Genomic DNA, 6,000 nt, shown 5'->3' on the forward strand with positions numbered 1-6,000 from the left:
TCCCACTGCTGATGCATACGGTACTCGAGACATCTCCATCCTCTCTACTTCATTGCTAGGACACATACTTGAGGATAACTTGAAATTAATAGGAAGTGGGGTAGAAATTGACTTACAATCTTGCATCTTGAAGCGTCTCAAGATTTTCTTCAAGTAGTTCTTTTGAGAAAGCCAAATCTTCCTATTATTTCTGTCTCGGTGAATTTGCATCCCTAGAATCTTGTTTGCTGGTCCCAAGTCCTTCATTTCAAACTCTCTAGCCAATTGTGCCTTTAAATTTGTGAGACAATCTTTGTTGGGGCCTGCTACCAACATATCGTCAACATACAACAGCAAAATAACAAAATCTTCATCACCAAATCTCTTGTAATAAACACAAGGATCTGAACTATGTCTGTTGTATCTAAGGCTCATAATGAAGGAATCAAATCTCTTATACCAACATCTCGGCGCCTGTTTGAGACCGTATAGAGATTTGTTCAACCTGCAAACCAAGTTCTCTTTTCCCTGTTCTTCAAAACCTTCTGGTTGGAGCATATAAATTTCTTCTTCAAGTTCTCCATGAAGAAATGCAGTTTTGACATCTAACTGCTCCAAGTACAAGTCAAATGTAGCACACATCGCCAGGACCACTCGAATTGTTGTGAGTCGAACCACTGGAGAAAATATCTCATTGAAGTCTATACCTTCTTTCTGAGCGAATACTTTTACCACCAATCTTGCACGATACTTCTCCACTTGATCATTACCATTGTGTTTGATCTTGTAGATCTATTTATTTCCAATGGCCTTCCTTCCTTGTGGTAATTGAACAAGATCCCATGTTTTATTTTTATGAAGAGCTTCAATTTCTTCTTGCATTGCTGCCACCCATAGAGATGATTCTTGGCCTTTCATAGCCTCGTGAAAAGTTGAAGGCTCTCCATCTTCTGTTAGTAGACAGTATGCAATATTACTCTCCATAGAATAATCTGAGTGCCAAACTGGTTCTCTTCTCTCCCTAGTTGACCGTCGAACTACTGGAGTTTCGATCTCAACTTGCTCTTGTTCTTCGTGCTCTGGTGCTGCTTCAGAAAAAATTGGAACTTCTTCTATTTCTTCAACTTCAACTGTAGTAGTCTCTGATTTTTCTTTTGAAGTGCTACCTTCTTTTGCTTGTATCTTATTTTCAACAAATACAACATCCCTACTGATTACCACCTTGCGGGCTGTGGGATCCCACAAGCGATACCCCTTGACTCCATCAGCATACCCTAAGAAAATGCATTCCCTAGATTTTGGATCCAATTTTGATTTTTCTTGGGTGTTGTACATAACATAAGCAGGACTTCCGAATATATGTAAGCGAGAATAATCAGCTGGTTTTCCTGTCCACATCTCCATTGGCGTTTTCAGATCAATTGCGGTTGATGGTGACCGATTGATCACATAACAGGCGGTTTTGACTGCTTCTGCCCAGAATGGTTTTTCCAACCCTGCAGTTGCCAACATAGCTCTTGTCCGTTCCAATAAGGTTCTGTTCATCCGCTCTGCTACTCCATTTTGTTGTGGAGTATATGCCACCGTGAATTGCCTTTTAATACCTTCTTATTTACATAAGTTATTAAATTCATCACCAGTGTATTCTCCTCCATTATCTGTCCTCAAACACTTGATCTTTTTCTCAGATTCAAGTTCCACCCGCGCTTTGAACTTTTTGAAAACTGGAAAAACATCTGCCTTCCTCTTGATTGGATACACCCAACTTCTCTTGGAGTAATTATCGATGAATGACACGAAATATTTTGCTCCTCCTAGAGACTCCACCGGTGCTTGCCAGACATCAGAGTGAACCAGATCTAGTATTTCCTTGCTTTTAGCAGAGGAACTGCTAAACTTCAGTTTATTTTGCTTGTTGGTAGCACAATGCTCACAAAAGGGTAGTGAAACCTTTTTGAGCCCTGGAAGAAGTTTTTGCTCAGCAAGAATCTTCAAACCTCGTTCCGACATATGGCCAAGTTTACGATGCCATATCATCGTTGATTCTTCAAATGAACTTGCTGACGCGGTTGATGCTTCTCCTTCTTGGTGTGTTTCACCTTTAAGCACATATAGATTTTCCGCAAGCTTTTCCGCTTTCATTACTACAAGCGCTCCTTTGGATATTCTCATGACTCCACTATGAGTCTTATATGAACATCCATTTTCATCTAGTTGTCCTAAAGACAATAGATTCTTCTTCAAGTCTTTTACATGTCGTACCTCCTGGATGGTGCGAACCGTGCCATCATACATCTTTATTTTGATGGACCCAATACCAATAACATCCAAAGCATGATCGTTTCCCATAAACACAGACCCTCCTGAGATAGGATTATATTGATGGAACCATTCTCTCTTGGAAGTCATGTGCCATGTTGCTCTTGTGTCCATGATCCAGACATCAGCGAAACGTTTTCTGCCTTCATTATTTGATATTGCCTCACTACATAAAATATCGCCATCATCCGAGGTACATGCAACATTCCCTTGAGCATTTGATGGCTCATGGTTTTCACTCTTTTTCTTGAACCGACAATCTTTTTTGAAGTGCCCTTTCTTGCCATAGTTGTAGCACTTGATATTCTTCTTACTTCTTGATTGAGATCTGCCATGATTGTGACTCCCACTGGGGCCACGTTCCGTTGGTCTTCCTCTCACCATCATCAAAGCTTCAGCTTGTTGCGAACTTGCTTGTCTGTCTTCCTTATTTTTGCGCCTATTTTCTTCTTCCAAGACAGCGGCTGCAATTTCATCGAAAACTAGACTGTCTGTATTGTTCGTCAGGTTGATGATGAGTTGATCATACGAGTCAGGCAGACTTTGAAGTAGAAGCTCCGCACGTTCAGTCCCCTCTATTTTGCAACCCATTGTTGTAAGTTGCGAAAACAGAGTATTCAAAGTATTGATGTGTTCAGTAACTGACATGGATTCTGCCATTCGAAGAGTATACAATCTTCTTTTTAAGAAGATTTTATTATGCAAAGACTTGGCCTCATACAACCCCATAAGAGTATCCCATATTTCCTTCGCCGTTCGCTTTTCTGCTACACTAGACAATACTTGATCAGCTAGTGCCAAGTGTAGATCAGCAACTGCGTTGCTGTCTATGTCGTTCCACTTGCTGTCATCAACAAAGTCTGTGGGCCTGCCTTCAATTGCAGCTAAGCAATTGTTTTTTCTCAGTATCGCTTTTATTTTCATTTTCCACAATGAGAAATTAGTCCCATTGAATTTTACAACATCAAACTTTGTTGTACTCGACATTGTTATTTGCTTCACACCCTTGTAGATCGTTTCTGAATATTTTTACGAACAATCGTGACAAACTGTACCGTCATCGAAATTTACTATTCACGTGAATAGTACTGTTCACCAAATTTACTATTCACAAATAGTACTTTCGCATAAAACAGACAGAATAACCAAGGGCTCTGATACCACTGTTGGGGGGAGGAAGCACCACAACTAAAGTTTGATATGATAAAAATAATGAAAATAAATTAGACACGAGAATTTTACGTTGAAACCCCTCTAACTGATAGAAGGGAAAAACCACGGGGTAGAAGGATCTCACTATAAAAATATGGAGTACACAGCTCTCAAATACAAGGAGAAAACAACAATTAACACTTCTCTCTTGTAAAAGGAACAACTACTAAAGAGGACACTCAAGACTACAATATTTATCTTGGTGTATAACTCTCTTTGTATTCTTACTCTCTCTTTCTGGGATGGGATAAATGAGGGCAAGAAGTCTTCTATTTATAGGAAACTAGAAACGCGTAAAATCCGCGTATTGAACCTCCCTTTTTGACTACGCGTTCAAAACGCGTTTTGTTCTTTTTTGACTACGCGTTCAAAACGCATTTTGTTGACTACGCGTTCAAAACGCGTTTTGTTGACTACGCGTTCAAAACGCGTTTTGACTATTTGACTATGTTGCACCTTCTTCCCAGTGGCACTTCCCATGTTGATCCACCTGACTGTTCATGAAAAAAACATCCATTATTTTAGAACTAATATATAAGTAATTGTTAAGGGTTCATTGATTATTGTAGCTATTGTAGCATACAAGATTTTTTTTGCATAATTATTGTTTTATGCCTTGTTCACAGTTATTATAAATTGACAAGAATAAAATGAAGTTAATTCTAGAGTTGATAAATAACGCACAGAAACTACGGAGTCACAAGCTACAACATCGATAATGTCTACACAAGACACAATAGAACGTCTGAAATATTTGTCAACCTCCAACTTGATTTTGTCAATCACGTCAAATCCTCTAATAGAATTGTTATTAGGAACTACAGTCTTTTCACCGGCAATAGTAGACGTTTTGTCCCCTGCATTTACAAGAAATACATTATCTCATGCATTAACCAAAAATCACAACTAAATCAATTTTATGTCAGAAAAAACCAAAACGCCCTCGGAGCTTTCGAAAAATACATAGGAACTCTCCCTAGGCGTAAAATCACCCTTCGAATCCAACAGAGTCGTCAGAATTCAGTTCCGAGTATCTGATCCCCAAATATTGACCAAAGTCAAATCTATGGCCAAAAATTTAAATATTTCTAACTCAACACCTCAAATCCACAATATGACCCCAAATATGATTCCGTCAACACTCCTAGACCAATTTCAACGTTCCAGAACTGATGGAATCAACGAAATTTTATTTAGAGACTTGAAAATCTAAATGACCTCAAATACCACTTTTGAGTCATTTTAAACCTCTAAAACTCAAAGTTTACCAAAATCTTAAATATTCAAGAAAATCACGAAACCGACATCAGATATCAGTCAAATATGACTCGAGGAAACTATCGGGAGGGATAAAATGATCTTTTTATGAAAATTCAAAAAAATGACCTTCAAGGTCATTCCAGAAATAATGGTGGGGTTGGAAGAAGTTATGGCTAAGGAAGAAGAAAGAGATTTAAAAAAATTAAAAATACCCTTCTGACGCCGTCAATGTATGTGTATTGCACCTTTTTTTTGATGTCAGCGAAAAGTGTTAATAAGTACTTATTTTGAACAATGAAAGTATTCAATCAAAACAAGTCCTAAATAAGGTATCAAAATGAAATATGCGAACAACTTTAAGGAACGATAGCCTTTTATAAATTATTACTATTTTTTGTTTGGTTGTCAATTTGTTGTTGGTTCCACAAAATATAACATTATCCACGATCAATCGAATGAAACATACAATATCAACAATTAAAAAGTATCTTAGAATTAAAGTGAAGGGTTATTTCAAATGCTTTTCTTTCCAATCATACAAAAATAAACAAATTCAAAAAATACCCTGCTATATACAAAGTATTAGGATAAGTTACTACCTATGCTGGTACCAAAGCCTCAAATAATTAGTTGATCAGTATGCAATTTGATATAGTTGATTTGAAGCAATTACACTTTTAAATTCACCGAAGGTAAAAATATTACTAATAATTACATCGATTTTTCAGATTCTCTTTTAGTTTTTATTTTTGAATATATATTCTTTTTACACTCTATCTCTTCATTAAAATACGTGAGGAACACTAAAAGCCCGTTTGAATTGACTTATAAAGTGCTTATAAGTTGTTTTCATCTTTTTTGAGTCTTTGACTGACCAATTTAAAGTCATTTTGTTCTTAAAATAAGCCCCAATAAATAATTGAGTTTGTTTGGATGAACTTATTCTAAATAGTTATTAGTTGAAAACAACTTATAAGTCAAAAAATAAATAAGTTGGGCTGTACCTACTTATTTTTTTTAACTTATAAACAGTTTTCAACTTATAAGTTGCTTAAATTATGTCCTTCCAAACAGGCTCTATTCGGGTCAAGGAGACCTCAAAATCAAATTCGGGTGGTTTCGTTGAGTCCGAAACGTTGAGTTTAGTATGATTGCATATATGATTTGTGTGTACGGGATTCTGAACGAATCCTAAGGGTCATTTCGAAACTTTGAAAATTGGTGAAATTG

The sequence above is a fragment of the Solanum dulcamara genome, chromosome 12 (genome assembly GCF_947179165.1).
Source record: "Solanum dulcamara chromosome 12, daSolDulc1.2, whole genome shotgun sequence".
Lineage (NCBI taxonomy): Eukaryota > Viridiplantae > Streptophyta > Magnoliopsida > Solanales > Solanaceae > Solanum > Solanum dulcamara.